This window comes from Aythya ferina (assembly GCF_964211825.1).
Source record: "Aythya ferina genome assembly, chromosome: 4".
In the NCBI taxonomy this organism is placed as follows: Eukaryota; Metazoa; Chordata; class Aves; order Anseriformes; family Anatidae; genus Aythya; species Aythya ferina.
The window spans coordinates 4,980,718-5,001,578 of record NC_140300.1 but is presented as its reverse complement, the minus strand read 5'-3'; the positions used below and the strand labels follow the sequence as shown (position 1 = coordinate 5,001,578).

Below are 20,861 nucleotides of genomic sequence, written 5' to 3'. Positions count from 1 at the left end.
CAGGCTCCCCAGAATAATAGTCATGGCACTGAGCCTGCTGGATGGAGTTCAAGAAGTGTTTGGACAATGCACTCAGATGTAGGATGTGTTTTTGGGTGGTCCTGTGTGGAGCCAGAAGCTGGACTTAATGACCCTGGTTGATGACCCCACTCAACTCAGGATATTCTATATTCATTTGTTTTATACTCAGTTCACACGAATAACTCACATCACAGCTTATATGTTCACACAATCTTTTCAACTTAGAGATTAATACTTACTGACTTTCATCTAAATTGTGAGCCCTCAAATTAGGCAAAATTAATTAAATTAATTTAACTAAGTTGTGTGGAAAGAAAATAATATGAAATTGAATTAGTTCACAGCTTTAGAAAATTCTGATAAGTTCATAGACTTTTCTCAGTCTTTTTAAAATCTTAAACATTTAATAAATATATCTAATAAATCTTTAGATTTACTTCATATTTAAGATGGAATGAAAGAATATAAGATTTGCATAAATCTGCACAAGTATACCTCTTTTGGGCATGGAAAGGATACTTTTGCAAAAAATTTGGTGAGTCTTTCTTGAGCTCTGCTAAGGTCTGATCAATTCAAAGATCTATTCTTCTAAATCTTAATAATTTTTTTTAAGGGAAAATTAAATGATGCTGACAGTATTCCTAACATTAAATCTGAAATGAATGTTACAATCAAAAAGACTTGTAAGTTCACTTTTCTAGAAAAAATAGTCTGTTCAATGCTGTTACAGAAACTGTATCAGAAGCCTAGAGCCTGGATTTTACTCAGTATTCCCTAAAAATATAATTTTGAGTTAAAAGAAAAAAGAAGAGAGAGATGAGTTAGCAGCTGGGGCCTACAATATGTGAAACCTTGAGCCATTACCAACTATCATCCAACTATCTTGAAGGATCTTGTTGCAGGAGAGCTGCACCATTAATACATACTGCTGTATCTATGCCCAAATATAACTCTATTCACTCCAAGGAGTGGGGAGCTTAGTCAACTAATGCAACCATTAAGGCCCTCTCTTTGCAAAATTACGCAGTCTTTGGCAAGCAGTTGGATAATTAAAAGCAAATCCTTTATATGCCACCGCAGCAGGACTATCAAGGACACAGGAGTAGACTAAGCATACAAATTTCTATTTCACTTTTCTGTGTGTTCAAGATTCAAGGAACCTAATGTGAATGATGCCATTTGTATAAAGTATAATAAAAATATCAGTATGATTGTCAATATTAATAAGATTTATATTGCTTTTTTATATGCCAAATTCTGGCTTGTCTTGGAAGCGCTTCAGGAGGGTTAAAGGGCAAAGCTGTAGCCAGAACCCCAGTGAAGGGGTTAACATTACATCCTCCTATCCTGATACTTGATAACAAGGCAGTAATACATGTATATGATATTCTGCAACTTTATGGGCTGACATATTAATGAGGTGACTGTTAGTAAGATATACTTTAACTAATACTATACCTTGGATAAAATGCATATTTATTGTCTTTAAGATTAAAAACAGTAAGTATTGTGCTTATAAAAATAGCATCTTATATTTTGGGTATGTTTTTGAAATATTTACATTTATACATATATATGTATTTTATATATATCCTTAAGCTCATTCAGATGCACTATTGATCATAACACATTAATGTCCTTTTTTGTTGTGATCCAATCATACTACTAGGTTAACACAGCAGCTTGTGCACTGTGGATATTAGAACACTTGTGCAGTATGCTAGAAACTAAAGTGGCTTCCTGCTGTTGACAAAGGCAAAATCCCTGTGCTCAGTATTCAGATATTTCCATATATCCTCCATGTTATTTAGTAATTCTCTACAGTTAATTTCCTCCACTTATTCATGCAACAGGAGATTTGCATCTCAATTCCTATCAATAGAAACAGAAAATAAGATAAAACAATTACTTACATTTATCTACATTTTTATTATATACATTTGTTGTTGCCCATTAAAATGTTTATGCCTTCAGTTTTAAACTGAATGGAATTTTCTGGTTTCCCAAGAAGCATCTTCATCATGTTAGTTACATAATTTACTTGATAGCTTATACATATTCACTTATATAGTCATAGCATGTAATTTTTTGTTACATCCCCGTAAGTATGTTTATTTATTACATCTTTTTATATGACAGACAGTTTTGATCAATGAAGTCTAGTTTATATGTAACAAAATCATGTTCATTTAAAGTTTACCAAAAAAGAGGAAAATGCAAATATGTATTACATATAATGTCTTTGCCATATTAAAAGCAAAGAAAGGTTATGCAGACAAAAAACAATAGCTTCTCAAACCTTATTATTTTAGGTAAAATTTTAGACAAATATTGGTCCTGCACCATGCCATTGTTTGTTTATGACAGGGGACATCCTTTTTTTTTAAAAAAAAAAAAAAAAAAGAAAAAAAAAGAAAGAAATAATAGGTACAATCCAGGCTCCACATTTAAATGTGTTCCCTAGGAAAATGTGCTCTTGGTAGTGTGGTGGTTTTACTCAGTTGGGCAGCTGAGCTCCACCACAACCACTCTCTAACTCCAGCTCCTCAAAGGGTAAGGAGGAGAAAACACGATGAAAAGGGCTCAAGGTTGAGACAATGAAAGGGAAATCACTCAACAATTATTATCACAGGTGAAACAGATTCAGCATAGGGAGATGAACGCACTTTATTACCTATTACCTAACAAGCTAGAGCAGCGAGAAACTTAAAAAAAAAATCAATCAAAAAACCTTCCTCTCATCTCCCCTATTTTAAGTCTTCCCCCAAGAGGTGTAGGGGCACTAGGAATGGGGGCTGCGGTCAGTCTCTGACACTTCACTTCCTCTGCTCCTTCATGGTCACTCTATGCCCCTGCTCCACGTGGGGTTCCTCTCACAAGATGCCGTCCTTCCCAAACTGAGCCTGTGGGGGCTGCCCACAGGCAGCAGCTCTTCAAGAACATGGCTCAGTACCATGGGGTCCATTTGTCAGGAGCAACGGGTCCCCCATAGGAAGCAGCTCTCCCCAGAACCCCTACTCCTGCGTGGGCTCCTCTCCATGGGCTGCAGCTCTGGCCCAGGGCTTGCTCCTGCGGGGGCTCTCCATGGGCCTCAGTCTCCTCCAGGCCACATCCACCTGCTCCACTGGGGGCTCCTCCACAGGCTGCAGTGTGGAGATCTGCCCCATGTGGGACCCATGGGCTGCAGGGGGACAGCCTGCTCCACCAGGGGCCTTTCCACAGGCCACAGGAGAACTGCTGCTGCATGCCTGGAGCCCCTCCTGCCCTCCTGCTGCAGTCACCTCAGGGGCTGCAGGCCTAGTTCTCACTCTTCGCTCTCCCAGCTTCTGTTCCCAGCTTCTGTTGTGAAGCTTTTTTTTTTTTTTTTTTAAATCTTTTTCCCCTTTCTTAAATCCACACTCCCAGCAGCACAAGCGTCTCTGATTGGCTCAGTGCAGGTCCCTTTGTAGCCAGCTGGAGCTGGCTTTGATCTGACACGGGGCAGCTTCTGGATTCTTCTTAAAGAGGCCACCCCTACAGCCCCTGTGCTACAAAACCTTGCCATGTAAACCCAAAACAGGTTATCTCTGTTGTGTCAGATCCTGAAAACTATGAGAAAACCATGCTTCTCTGGACTCACCTTGTATTTCAACAGGGTTTCACAGAAGCCATGAGAAACAGTTGGAATGTTAATGGTGTAACCTGCTAAAATCCAGAGAAGGCAAAGAGCTGCATGTCCTCACTGGCTGAGACCATTACTTATTTTATCTTTGAGAATCCTCCTATCAAACAGAACTACAGCTCTGTATGATTCTTTTGTGTCTTAGTGGTTACCTTGAATGGTTAACACAGGAGTGAAATTGTCATCTTGAGAAAATGCCAGTTGATGTATTTGAACCTTTTGAGCAGGACTCACCATTGCTTATGGTTCTATTGACAACAAAACCTCATGGTAAAATATGGCATTAGTTGAAAGTACTGAATCTAGAGATAGAATTGATACATGGCGTCGGGAATCAGAGCTACAGAAAGCAATTCAAACCTTTCAAGATATGTAGTTTGTTTGCCATGGCAGACCTTAAAATACACTGGGACACAGACTCTCAAAATAGGCCTGAGATCAAACAAAATATATATATTTTTAGAAACCACGTTACTGATACTGTTTTGTTTCCTAAAAAATAGGAAGATTAGGTAAGTATTGCTCGTTTGTTCATTTGCTGAGTAAGTGTGTTAACGGGAACATATTCAACACTTTTTGAATAATTTCTTATTGCAGATTTGTAAGTGCTCAAGTCTTCTGACAGATAATTGTGTTTTAAAGTTTAAATACTTCCATGATGAATTTTTGAGGCAGGTGGTGGTTTGATTAAATTTTTAAGAGCCCTGATTATGCAAAGGATATGAAAAGTATTGCATACATTTGTAAGCCGTTTCTCAACGAAATTTAAATACATTCTTCTTCAGGAAGAATATCTGGGGGCAAATTCTTTTTTTTTTTTTTTTTTTCTTTTACTGTGTAACTGTGTAGATGTGTTTAGGTGACTTAAAGGTAATTTAATTTATGACTAGTATCTCAAATTCACCTTTGTCTGAATGCAGAGTTTTGGAAAGCTTGAACAAGTTTTTTGTTTGCTATTTGGGATTTTATTTTTTTTTTTTGTGGTGGTCTGGCAGTTTTGTTTAACATTTTTTTGTTAGTGTGAATGATTTAATTACACAGATTCTCTTAATCTAAAGTGATCTTAATGTTATTCAGACACTATCGCATAGCAATAATCTCATATATTCACATATAAGCAAACCTGATTAAACTGTAAATTATCACACATTTAAATATCCCAGTGGAAAGATTTAGTGAAAGAAATTCACCCAAGCAGCTGCTTCATATGGAGTATTGTGCAGACAACATTACCAACTCCAACCAATGTCCAGACACTACAAAAACTATTTGAAAGCCAGGCATGGATCTATAGATCGTCCATGATTAAAAGATATACCAGACATCACCGAAGTGTGTTTTCTCTGTTCTCATGAGTCTTATCTTGACTGAAATCAGTTAGAGATAATGTTTACATGAAATGATCAGACCAAATATCAGAGCCCAAGATTGAGGTTCCTCAGCATATTGGAGCCATCTAAAAGTTCAGTGACCAGGCAGTAATTGTTTTTCTGTATCTCTTTACAGTAAGTGAAAAGAATAAAACACCTTAAAAATTCAGTTCCTCCCATCCCTTTAATGCTAAAATAGATATACGGACTAAAACGCTATCTGAAGCTAATAACTTTAAATGTTATTCCTGCAATGACTATCCTTTGAGTGTGAACTTACGTTGCTTTACATAATGAAGAGGGAGGGGATTCCCAAAAAGAAATTAGACATCTGAGAAAGCAAAAATAGTCTTGATGTAGAGATTTCCTTGAACCAACTAGATTGTTGTAGAACCAGAAAGAAACCTCTAGGGTGGTTAAGCTAAGAAGCAAATTGCACAATAACATTGGCAGCTCTCAGTGATGTCCTCAATTCACCAGGATACCATCTATGAGTAAAATGCTGATCCCTTCCTCACACATCTATCTTTACTTTATGAGTAGTCTCCTTAAACTTCCTACAAACATCACAGAAAGAACACACTGCAAATAAAAAGCAAGTCATAAAGCCAGCAGACGCTAATGGTGCTCCCTCAAACAGCAAACTCATTTGCTCCACAAAGGTTGCTAAGGGGCTTCTTTCATGGTTAAATTGTTGAAGTACTCGCCTCAGACCTGAATGAATGAAATTCAGGTTCTACTGAATTCACAGCTGAAATATTAAGAGAGAATAAATTGTTCTCATCCAGAGCTCCACAGAGTTTCTAAACCTGAATCTCAAATAACCGTAGCAAGTGGCCTGACATGATGCTCAGTGCTGAAAGAAATAACTATTGTAGGATTTGCATTTCCAGGCTGTATTGGGAGTGCATTTTTTTGCTTATCATCTTGATGTATCCACTCCAAGCACACAATTCAGGCTTTTGGATACATTAAACTGATCTAAGAAATACCTACAAAGTGTTGTATATCCTTATTTGTGTATGGAGTGAGTTAGATACCTCTTGGCAAATAACATGCATCGAGGTGGCGGTTATCCCTGTAATACATGTATATGTTACTTGGAAGGCAATTCAGTGCCAAGAGTTGGAGGAAAATGCCAGATAATTTGTTTCTGGGGATACAAGAAAAGAAAGAGCATAAAAAATAAAAGAAAAACTACAGAGACAGTAATTCTGATAATAGTGATGTTCCTATTCCAAGACAACTGGCAAAGCACTGAGAACAAACTGCCAAAGATCATAGAAACATCCAAAGAGGTGGACAAAAAAAGATTACTAACACAGTTCAGTATCGAGGATATTAGAAACCAGAATAAATAGGAAATGCTAAATAGAAGGTGAAAGTATGGCTGAAAAGAAATGCAAATAGTTCCCACGGATGAGAAAATACACTTGTGTGAAAGAAAAAAAATAAAACAGAAAAAGAAAAAAAAAAACACTTTATTTTCTGTTTTTATTAACTAGTGTTAAACAATGGAAACCGGGTTTGCTTTTCTTTTTCTTGATTATTTTTTTTTGTGTGTTTGTGTATGTGTGTGTCTTTTTTTTTGTTTTGTTTTGTTTTTTTTGTTTGTTTCTTCTCCCAGAAATGTCTTTAGCCATTATGTATTCATTGAATCATAGAATGATTTAGAATGGTTTTGGTTGGAAGGGACCTTAAAGATCATCTAGTTCCAACCCCCTTGCTATGGGCAGGAACACCTCCCACTAGATCAGGTTGCCCAAAGCCCCATCTGACCTGGCCTTGAGCACTTCCAGGGATGAGGCATCCATAGGTTCTCTGGGCAACCTATGCCAGTACCTTACCATGCTCATAGTGAAGAATTTCTTCCTAATAACTAATCTAAATCTACACCCCTTCAGTTTAAAGCCATTACCCCTTGTCCTATCACTACATGCCCGTGTAAAAAGTTGCTCTCCAGCTTTCCTGCAGTCCCCTTTAGGTACTGGAAGGCCTGGCCATGGAAGGTCTCACTGGAGCCTTCTGTTCTCCAGGGTAAACAACCCAAACTCTCTTAGCCTGTAGCCTTAGCCATAGGAGAGATGCTTCATCCCCCTGATCTTTCCTCTGGACCCACTCCAACAGGTCCACATCCTTCCTTGTGCTGGGGACCCCAAAACTGAATGCATTACTCCAGGTGTTGTTTGTAGAATACAAAGAGTTAAAACTTTCAATGAAATGTTTTCTACTTACCTTTCAGGAGTGCCTATGTTTCAGAGGAGAAATTATATTTAACATTGTGAAAAAGTAAAACATTTTCCCCTCAGAGCTTTTGTTAAAAAGAACTGAAGAAACTGTGTGGTCAAAACTCTGTTTTGACTCATGCTACAAAAAACAAAGCCACAAAACAAAAGGTAGACACATGATATGGGAAAAATAAGAACAAAAGCCACTTGAGTCCAAATAATCTCTGTGTGAGGTTAAAAGTAATAAAAAGACAGTCTTGTAATGTAAAATGCTGGGCAAACTTAATAAAAGGCAGTGTCATCTTCCTGGCATTCAGTATTTGCAGTTCATTAAGAAGATGGTGGTGATATAATTCTCAACTACATTGCAAGAGACCAAAACTTCACCAGCTCTGAATTTACAAACTGAAGGCTTTTAGTGCACATTCAGATGCTGTTTTCATCCATCAGAAAGTGGAGTTGCAATATTTCTGAAAAATGCATTAAGGGGTTTTGGTGGAAGTCTGCTGAATATTTCATTTTCAATCACCTAGACCAGTAAAATTACAAAAGAATGCCTTTAAGCTGAAAATGTAGTTTTACAAGCAGAACGGCTCATACTGGGGAATGACCAATGCTTTTCTTCCATTTTTGTGTTTTCAAGAGAACACTTTTAGCAGCTGGCTTTGCAGTTTTTATTTTTTAGTGTTCTATAAGATCCTGTTTGCTGAAAAATGCTGCCAGTTACTGGTCACATAATCTGAAGACCATATACTTTATCACTGATTGGCAGAATAAGGATTTTTTTAAAAAAGCTGCTGGCTCCAAACATCTTTTTTGCTACAATGGAAGCAACTATAGATGGTAGAGTATGCAATGAAGTAAGTCAAATATATCTAGGGATGAACAAAGTTGGCTAATTGTGATACCTAGGAAAGGCTGTTATCATAATGGCCTCCTTCCTTCCTTCCTTCCTTCCTTCCTTCCTTCCTTCCTTCCTTCCTTCCTTCCTTCCTTCCTTCCTTCCTTCCTTCCTTCCTTCCCTCCTTCCTTCCTTCCTTATCCTGAATTCTAAGGCTTGATCTTCCATTAAGTGCTGGAACAAGGAGTTCAGCAGTTTCTCATTTGCAAGAATGCCCATTCATTTTATAGGTTTCATGTTGATTTTTTTTTTTTTTCATATTCTTTTCACATACCTTTGTGTTTTGTTAGAAGAAAGAGTAAGCTCAATAAAGTCTTGTCCTAATCACCTCAATACTGAGCAGTCTTTACATACTTTCAATGTATTCCTTGCCTTTCTGCCATATATTTTTGAGGTAAGATAACTGAGAATGAACAATATTACATCAGGCCAAGAGAGGAAAAAGTGTGACAATAGTATTATAATTTTAAATGTGTTTACTAGATCTTCTTTAAATGATTTCATGTTTTGTTCGTTAATACAATGAAAGATCTGTGAAGACTTCAAGGACTTACTTTTGTAATACGAAGTGGACTGTAAGTAGGTTCCAGCATAGGCCTGACATTGTATTAAAATTTCTTGCCTTCCTCTCTACTGTTGAATGTTCATTTGTTGAATGTTCATTTGTTGAATGTCCCTTTGGGTTAGGATCGGCAGGGACAACAAGGCTAGTGTCCTGGTCGGGGTCTGCTATAGACCGCCGAACCAGGATGAGGAGACGGATGAGGAATTCTACAGGCAGCTGACAGAGGTTGCAAAATCATCAGCTCTTGTACTCGTGGGGGACTTCAACTTCCCTGACATATCCTGGAAGCACAACACAGCCCTGAGAAAGCAGTCTAGGAGGTTTCTGGAGAGCGTGGAAGATAGCTTCCTGACGCAGCTGGTTAGTGAGCCTACCAGGGGAGGTGCCCCGCTAGACCTTCTCTTCACAAACAGAGAAGGACTGGTGGAGGACGTGATCGTCGGGAGCTGTCTAGGGCAGAGTGACCACGCAATGGTGGAGTTCACTATTCTTGGCGAGGCCAGGAAGGGGACCAGTAAAACCGCTGTATTGGACTTTCGGAGGGCTGACTTTGAGCTGCTCAGGACACTGGTTGGTGGAGTCCCTTGGGAGGCGGTTCTGAAGGGCAGAGGGGTCCAGGAAGGCTGGGCGCTCTTCAAGAGGGAAGTCTTAATGGCGCAGGAACGGTCTGTTCCCACGTGCCCAAAGACGAGCTGGCGGGGAAGAAGACCGGCCTGGCTCAACAGAGAATTGTGGCTTGATCTTAGGAGGAAAAAGAGGGTTTATAAGCTTTGGAAAAGTGGGCAGGCCACTAAGGAGGACTTTAAAGAAGTAGCGAGGCTGTGCAGGGACAAAATTAGGAAGGCCAAAGCTCATCTGGAGCTCAATCTGGCTACTGCCGTTAAAGATAACAAAAAACGTTTCTATAAATACATCAACACAAAAAGGAGGACTAAGGAGAATCTCCATCCTTTACTGGATGCGGGGGGAAACTTAGTTACAAGAGATGAGGAAAAGGCGGAGGTGCTCAATGCCTTCTTTGCCTCAGTCTTTAGCGGCAATACCGGATGTTCTCTGGATACCCAGTACCCTGAGCTGGTGGAAGGGGATGGGGAGCAGGATGTGGCCCTCATTATCCATGAAGAACTGGTTGGTGACCTACTACGGCACTTAGATGTGCACAAGTCGATGGGGCCAGATGGGATCCACCCAAGGGTACTGAGGGAACTGGCAGAGGAGCTGGCCAAGCCACTGTCCATCATTTATCAACAGTCCTGGCTATCGGGGGAGGTCCCAATCGACTGGCGGCTAGCAAACGTGACGCCCATCTACAAGAAGGGCCGGAGGGCAGACCCAGGAAACTACAGGCCTGTCAGTTTGACCTCAGTGCCAGGAAAGCTCATGGAGCAGATCCTCCTGAGAGTCATCATTCAGCACTTGAAGGGGAAGCAGGCGATCAGGCCCAGTCAGCATGGCTTTATGAAAGGCAGGTCATGCCTGACGAACCTGATCTCCTTCTATGACAGAGTGACGCGCTGGGTGGATGAGGGAAAGGCTGTGGATGTGGTCTACCTTGACTTCAGCAAGGCTTTTGACACCGTCTCCCACAGCATTCTCCTCAAGAAACTGGCTGCTCTTGGCTTGGACTGGCGCACGCTTCGTTGGGTTAGAAACTGGCTGGATAGCCGGGCCCAAAGAGTCGTGGTGAATGGAGCCAAGTCCAGTTGGAGGCCAGTCACTAGTGGCGTCCCCCAGGGCTCGGTGCTGGGGCCGGTCCTCTTTAATATCTTCATCGATGATCTGGACGAGGGCATCGAGTGCACCCTCAGTAAGTTCGCAGATGACACCAAGTTAGGTGCGTGTGTCGATCTGCTTGAGGGTAGGAAAGCTCTGCAGGAGGATCTGGATAGGCTGCACCGATGGGCTGAGGTCAACTGCATGAAGTTTAACAAGGCCAAGTGCCGGGTCCTGCACCTGGGGCGCAATAACCCCAAGCAGAGCTACAGGCTGGGAGAGGAATGGTTGGAAAGCTGCCAGGCAGAGAAGGACCTGGGAGTGATGGTGGACAGTCGGCTGAATATGAGCCAGCAGTGTGCTCAGGTGGCCAAGAAGGCCAACGGCATCCTGGCTTGTATTAGGAACAGCGTGACCAGCAGGGCTAGGGAGGTGATCGTCCCCCTGTACTCGGCTCTGGTGAGGCCGCACCTCGAGTACTGTGTTCAGTTTTGGGCCCCTCGCTACAAGAAGGACATCGAGGTGCTTGAGCGGGTGCAGAGAAGGGCGACGAAGCTGGTGAGGGGCCTGGAGAACAAGTCCTACGAGGAGCGGCTGAGGGAGCTGGGCTTGTTCAGCCTGGAGAAGAGGAGGCTCAGGGGCGACCTTATCGCTCTTTTTAGGTACCTCAAGGGAGGCTGTAGCGAGGTGGGGGTTGGCCTGTTCTCCCACGTGCCTGGTGACAGGACGAGGGGGAATGGGTTTAAGTTGAGCCAGGGGAGTTTTAGGCTAGATGTTAGGAAGAACTTCTTCACTGAAAGGGTTGTGAGGCACTGGAACAGGCTGCCCAGGGAAGTGGTGGAGTCACCATCCTTGGAAGTCTTCAAAAGACGTTTAGATGTAGAGCTTAGGGATATGGTTTAGTGGAGGGCTGTTAGCGTTAGGTTGGAGGTTGGACTCGATGACCTTGAGGTCTCTTCCAACCTAGAAAATTCTGTGATTCTGTGATTCATTTGCTCTCATGACATACTTGATTTAAGTGCAACTAAAAACTATATTTTAGTTCAACCCTAAAATAATACAGCTAATAGAAGTGTAGAAAAGCATACAATCTCTAGAAAGGAACAATGGATTAACAGATGAGGGCGCAATTAGAGGTCATCTCCCTCCGCCAAACAACATCAACTAGGCCTAAATCATTGAGATGTTTTCCTAAAGGTTCTTTAAAACTCCAATTAAGAATGCTAAAGCACTTTTGCACAGGCTTCCCCAGTGTTTAACTCAGCTAATAACTACAGCAAATAAAGTTGCAGCTCACTGGTACTTGTTTCACCCTAGTGAATATGTAGTGCAATTGCTCTTTATAAAAAATGCTCATTAAGTATTTGAAGACTGTCTTTCTTCAGTCACCTGTTTCTCTTAAACAAAAAGACTGAACTTTCAAACCTTTTCTTATAGAAAAACACACTAGTTGATCATACTAGCCCTGGTCATCTGGAAATGAGTATTGTATACATTTATTAGATCTATCTGGAATATCTTACAGTCCTATCTGATCATCATTGACCTAGAAAATGTTTATGCTCTTGAAAAAATGTTCATTTTTCCTGCATAACATTGACTACTTACAGCCACATTGACTTTAAACAATATACCTACAAATATCTATTCCAAAAACAAGTACAGGATCAGGTTTTAAAATGCATGCCATACCTGGGATATGCTCCTCTGTGGAATTTCCACATCTTAAGTTTCCCAGTCCTGTGTTTTCCCTTTGTCATTACACAATGCTCCTTAACATAGAATGCCAGATTTTTACAGAGAAAATTCATTGCCCTAAAACCCATGAAACTTCAAAGCATAGGGAATACCTGCAAATTCTGAAATTCTGAACATGTATTCTGAAGAACCCATAAGCACAAGAGCATAAAGAAGCAATTATTAGTGCTTTTCTCAGTTTTCTTTTACCTGTAATGTCAAGAAAATTTTCTTGTCTTTGGAAAAAGTGAACATGCTGCTTTGAGAACTCAGATGTACAACAGAATACTGAAAAAAGAAAAAAAAAAAAAGCTCATAGAATAAGAAAATATCTGCAAATCTCTGCCTTCAGGATTTCATGGTAGCAGAAAAGAAAGGTTTTTGAGACAAATTGTGAAAGAAAACTGATAAAAGATATGTACATGGAAGGATTACAATGATCTGAAAAGTGTAGCAGTCTTGAAATACCAAAAGCTGCTCAAGGCTTTCAGTGCTTAAGTTAATTCAGCATGATAAAACCATGAACCAAACAAATGCTTTCTTATACATTAGAAAATTCTCTGAGCTTTAGAAAAGAAAGCCACTGTGGTTTTAATGTTTTTAATGGCTACATCATCTCAGTATAGGAAATTTTTGCTTGTTCTTATTCATTTAAAAGTTAAAAAAAATAAAATAAAAAATGGTGGTGGTGGTGAATCTAAAACATTTTCATTAGAAATGTAACTTTTGATAGTCTGGAACTAGAAACAAATAAATAAATCTTTTTCCTTAATCTTAGACTATTCTTTGACAGAGAAGGGAGCTTTAACTAACACTTGTGAATAAAGGGAAACTAAAGCTGCTTTCAGATGGCTGCACAAAAGAAACCATGCAAACCACACCATGAATAGGAGATATACAACATGATGTATTACTGCAGGAAATATCAGTGTGTGTGTACCAGGCAGAAACAGAGAAAGAGAGACCTCAAATTGTGAATAACAGGAGCTCAGCAACTGGAGACACAGTAAGGAGAGAAAAAAAAATATTATCTGCTTCTCAGTCATCATTATTGTCCTTTCCACTCATTTCAAAATATGTACTGATACTGTAAAATGAGTTTACAATACCTTAAAGTTTAAGTACACAAACCATGGTCCTAAACCAGTGGGCCTGATGCTTGTACAAGTCTTCCTTCCTTGTACTCAAGGAAGACTTCTGGAAAAAAAGACTTATTTCTCAACTTCTGATACTCACATGTTTCAATCCATCAGAATTTAGTACTTTAAACTCATCTCTGATTCAGGCTGTGCCAGGAAGAGTCGCTCAGCTCAGTGTCTGCCCAGTTCCCTGAGATAAAAAACAAGCCCTTGATTTCTTCTACACTCTTCATAACTGATCTGAACAGGCAGAAAAGTTTATTCTGAGGATGTGGAGCTGCCCTAGGCCTCTACCAAAGAGGACAGGAACTGCTGATGCAAGGGATCCTTTTTTAATATATTTTTGAAGAAAGGAATAAGAAAGTCCTACTCAGTTTCCTTCTGTTGGCAAACGCTGACTGGGAGCAAGATTTCTTTAACAGGAACCTCCTGTCAATAACATTTTTACCGATTCTTCTTCTTCACATGAAAAACCTTACCTAAAGGCTCCCCCTGAGATGGGGACCCCCTGTGTAGAGCCTATGCGAATAGAAGAGATGAACAAAGCTCTCCTGCTGATAGAGAGAGCAGCACAGAATCATATCTTCTTCTGCATGGCATGAAATACACATTGGCCTGGGGTTGTGATAATCTCAGTGATAGCTGTCACCTTTTATACCTCCTGAAAATCCATTCTTGTGAAGCAAAAACCACTTCTCCAAGTATTTCATAACTGAGATTTTACAGATGTGGTAGTACCACGACATTGACTTTATAGATAGGAAACTGGAACAGAGGAATATTTATTAATTCACCTAAGGCTGCAGAATGAGTGCAAGGTAAAGGAACAGAATTCCAGGAGTGAATTTACAGCAGTAAATAAAATAGGACTAAACCCATTCTCTGTCCCTCTGGTAAAATGCACAGCAAGGCTTAATGGTGGCTGAACTCTTCCCCCAGAGAACAGGGCAGCTTCAGCATGTCTATGGAGAACAGTCCTTGGCTGTTGATACATAGCTATGTCCAGGCACTCTCTAGAAACATGATAGCTGGCCCAGGTCAAGACCATGTCAAGTAGGGACAGTCAAGAAAGCCAGTATTTTTGTGTGATGACCAGAAGCAGGGAACACATTCTTGTGTTAAAGCAGCAGATGAAGAAGATTGTGGGAAAAAAAGACAAAATACTGGGCATCATCTACTGTTTTAACTCCTTAATATGAGGGTATAGACAGGGTGGAGGCAGAGGTGCACATTCAAAGGACTAGAGTCAACAGACACAAGCTGCAATAAAATAAATTCCTATGAGATATTATTATAATTAAAACTATTTCCATAGTGTGGTTAAAACATTTGAACGGGGGGCCAGAGATGTGGCAGAATTGCTACCCATGGAGATTTTCTAAACCAGATCAGACTTTGCCATCTATTGCTTGGTACTTGATATGTATTTCAGTCTTTACATTCAGTTGAAGTTTCATGCTATGTTTTGGCTGCAGTTGTCCAGTACCTTTGAATTTGTACAGAAGTACAATTCTAATTCTGCTATGTGCATTAGAAGCAGCTATAAAAAAACCTTTGCTACTAAGATTTCTTGTTTTTGGCAGAGATGGCCAGCAGTCAATATGATGCATACAGACCATAAAATAATTTTTCTGTATTGCCTGAAATGTAAGGCAATCAGAAGACAAACCCAACTCATGGTGTAGTTTTATGTGTCATAAATATGAGCGTGAAACAGGTCAAGCATGGAAGTCAGGTCAGGTCTGAATACTGCAATATGACTGCAATGATGTGGCCCTCAAATGTGATTAAGAAAAAAAGAAGAGCCTTTAACACCTGAAGATGTACTCACTATTTTATACCCACTGGCATGTTATAATGCTGGACTAAGAAAATTTAATTTGAATCTCAACTCTCATTCTGTCAATTTTTTTTGTGTCTGAAGAATGTAAAAAAGAGTGGAAGGGGTGCTGGCACGTTACAGATCCCACAGTAGTGCCATAAAATCTTAGCTGACAAAACATGAAGCTAATGAATTGATTAATGCTGTTATCAGAGTAGGTTTACCCTTAGAAAATTCAACAGATCAGGGCACTAATTTTATGTCTTCTCTGTTAAATGAGGTGTGCAAGCTTTTAAAATTCCCCCTTCACACACAGTTTTGTATCAGCTAGAAACAGATGGGCATGTAGAATACTTTAATCAAACACTTAAGCAGATGCTAAGAAAATTCATCAGCAGTGAACCAAAACATTGGGATAAATTGTTACCTTTTGTTTAGTTTGTCTATGGGGAGGTCTCTCAATCATCAATCAGCTGCTCCCCACACCTTTCCAAAAATGCTCAGAAGGCATGAAATGCTCTGAAGTTGTGACATTTGCAAATTACCCAACATTGGCAGCATCATGATTTCACCCAGATAAGATTCTTTTTAATTCTGTTGTTCAGATAGGTAAATCAAGGCCATGATCCTGCAGATAGATCCACATAACTGGAAGGATAGAATATGTACATGAATGACAGCAAAAATCAGAATTCAAAATAGGGAATTTTTATGAAATATTGGGACCTGAGACTGAAGAAGGTGGACAATTCTCAATATAAAAACAGTGACATTGAGACAAAGATACCTATTAGTCACTATTACGATCTTCTGAATGGACATACCATTCTCTAGAAATTGGTAATTAAGATGGCTGTAGAAATAATGAAATCATGACAAGCAAAACCATATATATACACCTTTGGTCTTTAGGAGCCCCAGTTCTGTTGAGAACTGTGGATTTGTACAGAAGTCTATGAATGTGACGTATGCATTAACTTAGATATAGAGAGTTCAAGCTATCTTTTCCATACAGGAGGCTGTTGGTGAAGTTTTTCAAAATGTTTCTCAAAATCTAAATGATATATGGAAGAACAAAAATTGTTCTACATTGCTCTAAGATAAACATTTCAATTTCTATTCTGCACACAAAAAGAAAACATTAGAACCTTTTTCTTTTTTAAACTGCGTATTTTTTTAGAATTTATATCCAGTCAAGTTTTGTTTCAAAATGTCCTATGGAAATCAAAAAGTTCCTTTCTGAACTGTTGTTCAGAAACTGTTGTTCAACTGTAACAAAATGTTGCAAGAAGACAGGGAAATATTAACTATTTTAATTTCAGAAGGCAAATTGAGAAATGGATGAGGAAAAACTGACTGTTCAGAAAATATTTGTGAATGATTCCTGAATATTTCAGGTTATTATGAAGTTGTATTTGTGTCACCTAGATAAAAGCAAAAATAAAAGTAAAACCAACACCATGTAAGGAGCCCTCAGGCTGTTAAATCCAAAGACAAGTTTTGAAAGGAAGTTTTGCATCCACCTCCACATAAGGATTTAAAAAAAAAAAATGTGAAGAAAGGAGATACCTTTCAGAAAATTTTAAAGACATCATCCTTCCAATTCAAATAGCTTCTTCCCCTCCTGTTTGTTTTTTTTTTTTTTTGTAGCTCTGTGAATGTATGCTATATTGAGAATATCTATTTTCCTTTTCTCCTTTTTCTTCATGTTTCTCTTTCCTTGTCATTTTAAAATGCAAGCCTTATGAGAATTCTGAAGTTAAATATTTGAACTCTGTTTACAAGATCACAGGATTTACTTCTTTTTCATCCTTTCTTTGCCTCATTCTATTACTTAATGTTTATCAGATTGAATAGGCTTTTTATTTTATTTATTTATTTATTTATTTTAAATGGCTAAGAAGAAAAAGCAGAGGGTGGAAAATAGATAAAATTTAAAAATATATATATTACATAGCAAGATTGTGGCCACCTCAAAAAAAGTTGTATAAGAACATCTGCTTATCTGTGATAAATATTATCTTTGCTTCTTCCTAAGGAACCAGGTCAGTCTCAGAGGACTTGTGAGCAGCCACCTCCCGCTGTGAAGAGCTTAGTGCAGCTTTTAGCAGTGTGGCTCACAGTAAAGTTATCTGCTATGCTGCTTTGAGCTTGAAAATATTTTGTTTTGCACAGCAGTTCCACAATCTAACTCGGTACTCTTCCTCTCTAAGCAAAGAAAAGCCAGCAGAACTCTGCCTCTCCATTTCACTAGATGCAATGGGAAAATGGATCTTGCATGCCATGACACAATGCTGAGGGATGGTCTCTTGTGCACAACTTAAAGTCAAGGTTAGCATAAGGAATATGGCTGTCTTCCATGGGTCCCTTCTTGTAACATGAACTCAAAAAAAAAAAAAAAAAGAACATTATCTTACACATAGACAAATGTAATCCTTTAAACTATGTGCAAATCACTTGTCAAAATAGGTCATTTTATGTCCTGTTGCAAGTTATCAGTTAGAGTTGTTAGAGTGTTGGTGCAAAAAAATATAATGAGTCAGGAAACATTTTATATGACTGAAACAATAGAATTCTGTTAATCACGCCTAAAATTTAGAGCTGGAAGAAATTTTTTGCTTACATCAATGAGCTTGATGTTGACCACCAGCAACTTCACTGCCTTTCTTCCATCAGAACATTTTGTTTGTTTTGGCAGTGGTGTTAGCCTTTTCTCCATTTTATGCAAAAATGTCTTTGTATGAAAGTATTGCACTTTGTGTATAACAAACTGTGAAACAGTGTAAAAACATTAAACTAGTAAAGGACTAAAAGCATAGGGGACAAATTATTTATAGTAACTGCTCAGATACAGGGAATGTGAACCAAAACCTGACCTACAACCCAGCACCTGACAGCTTCACAAACACTTCATAATCCACCATATATTTCCATCTGGCACTGCATTAAGACAAAAAAGGACCATATGTATGTGTAGACTAATCCGTTCTTGTCTCAGTGAATTCTTACGTCTTGAAGAGATCACAAGGGAAGCAGAGGGAGTTCTTCATACATCTAAATACGTTTTAGGTTGAGGTTATATTCTATGTTATGTTATTGGAGAGAGATCAGAAATGTTGCCTGATTATATGTGATTTGGAGTTGGAAACCAGGCCTATTCAATGTACAAGTTATTTGTACTCTTGATCAGAGTAGATAGATAACCATCATTACAGTCCACCCCAGAGTAGATATAGCTTCTCTAGTACCGGTTATTGTCACTCAAATGATTTTCTAAATTAGATTATAGATATTCTTGGTCAAAGACATATTTTTTTTGTTTTTCATTTGTTTGTTTTCCCAGGGAATTCTGTGGTCAGTGTTATACAGCGGATGAGACAATGCGTAATGAGAAGTGACCCTACTACGAGCCTGTCCCGTTCACCTATGAAGGAGCTGTTATTACATGTACTAAAAAGGTGGGATTCTGAAGTAAAACCACACATTCCTTTTTGAAATTTTCATCCTGTTAATACATTTTCCTCCTTTTATAGGCAATGCTGTGTTCAGCATAACATTTATTACTCCCTCTCCATGTTATGCGCTTCTTTACCCAAGAAGTCTTCATGATGAATTATCCGTCTGGACTTCTCAAGTAACCAGATCTCACAATGGTTATCTTTCAAAATTCACAACTCCGCAAGCAAAGGACAAAAACAGAAATAAACCCCTGAATACTTAACTCTTTGCTTTAATTGCACATTCCAGGCTTTTATTTTAAATGCCCAGAAAAGTTACCTTTATTATACTGTTTAGCTTAACTGTTGCTCCCAGATTAACATCTAATTTAAAAGCAGCTATCATTTTCCCTTTGTAGAAATTATTTTTCATAGTAACAGCCTTCAAAGTAGTTAAAGATATCCTTGCTATAAAAGAGCAATAAATGTTTGCAGATATGAATTGCATTATAGTTTATGGTGATTAAAACATTAAACAGGACTTGGTATTTGGTCTTTGAGGCTTTTGCAGTAATTTGAAGCAGGCAGAGCTAACAGCAAATAATGATATTTTTGTCTTCCTTATTCTCAGGACTACAAAGAGTGATGGAGAGAGCTAATATCTTTTTTATGAAGAAACCTAGAAGATATACTATACTGGGTTTGCTGTTATCTCCTCCTTCACCTCTAGTGTGTATTTCATTAACTACTCTTGGTGGAACAGTGCTCCACCAAAGAAGGAGTTGAGATAGTGGATCATGACACATTTTTAAGAAAAGAGAAAAAAACAAGGAAGCATCCATCCTATACTTTTTTCTTTCTTTTTTTTTAAGCAGGTATAAAAAGTTATTAAGTGTATTGTGTAAATGGGCAAGTCTCAGGCATACATAAACCTTCTATAAATCACACGATGGTTTTGTTGTTGGTGTGTTTGTTTTTAAATTATTTTTATTTTTTAGGAAAAAAAAACAAACACATAACTCTATAGATATCTCAACAAAGAATCTAAATGATCAGGTTGTTGCCTCAGAAAAATCCTGAAGGATATCCATATGCTCCCTCTGGACACAGAGGGACATCAACATAGAAAAGATATATTCTCAGCAGCAGTATATACTGAATGAAATTCCTCACTAGAAGAATTTAATCTCTATCTATGCCAGGCAGTAATCAGCTCTAAAATACAATGCATAGGGATGATTTTTTTTTTTTCAAGGTAAGCCATTCTTAAATACATTTCTTTTTTTTTTTTTTTTTTTTTAAAAAAAATCTTTCTCCCACAAACATTCTGAGACAGAAAGTGATTTCATTTTTCATCAACACAGCTTTTACTTTCTACTGAGCTTGACTAGAAAACTTTACACAGACAGATACAGTTAAAAGTGATTGTTTTAGAGTTCTTGCTTAATGCCTTCCAGATTAGGCATTTAACTTGTTTATGGCTTGGTTAAAAGGTACAACTTGAAGAGACAACTTCAGAGAAACAAAACACAACTAATTTCAGGCATAAGGATTCAGTCACAGCATTGGGTAGATTTCCTGAACACATTTAGCTATTCCAGGCTTTAGTCTGTACTTTAGCATAGTGCTTGAGATAAGTGTATATGGGCTTTTTAGAGAAATAATTACTAATAATAATAAAAACAAAGAGAAAAACTTCCCTAGCTGCATAGACACCACAAGAAGCAGCTACACGTGCTGTGGACTACATGCTGTGACTCAAGTAAGTTTGAAGTTGGTGGGAGTTTCTCAACCACATCCAGAGTGTTGGCATGGGCTCAAAAGCACACATTTTGGGTGTTTGAAAGTACTTTGAACAAGTAGAGTATTATTACAAGAACACTCACAGGTTTGGGCTGACTGTACAGCTCAAGTTGTGATAATCAGTTATCTCCCCCATCCAAACACACATAATCAGAAAAAAAATACACATATTAACAGAAACAGGAAAGGAGGACAGTATTAGGCTAACTTTGTAATGTCTCAGAGAACACCGATAAAGAATGGCTATTACATGCGGCTTTCCCACCTTTTCCATCACACAGGCTGTATTTGTAACCATTTGTATATTCAAAACCCTGCTGTCTACCTAGGACTTGTCTTTAGTATTTAAAAGATCGGATGTAATGCTGCTTTTTTCTTTTTTTTCTTTTTTATATAATTGAAAGCTGCAGATTAGCTTTAGGCACTTTATCCTTTTTAGATCAGAGTTGTTCCAGTGTTTCTGT

At 38.6% G+C, this 20,861-nt stretch overlaps 1 long non-coding RNA gene across 1 annotated transcript; it reads left to right on the top strand.

Moving 5' to 3' along the window:
• Nucleotides 1–3,521: 3,521 nt before the first annotated feature.
• On the top strand, nucleotides 3,522–19,541 carry LOC311435775. Its single transcript, XR_014692399.1, has 5 exons — nucleotides 3,522–4,194; nucleotides 12,975–13,202; nucleotides 17,371–17,488; nucleotides 18,501–18,615; nucleotides 19,226–19,541. It is a non-coding gene; the product is annotated as an uncharacterized lncRNA (long non-coding RNA).
• The last annotated feature ends 1,320 nt before the right edge of the window (nucleotides 19,542–20,861 follow it).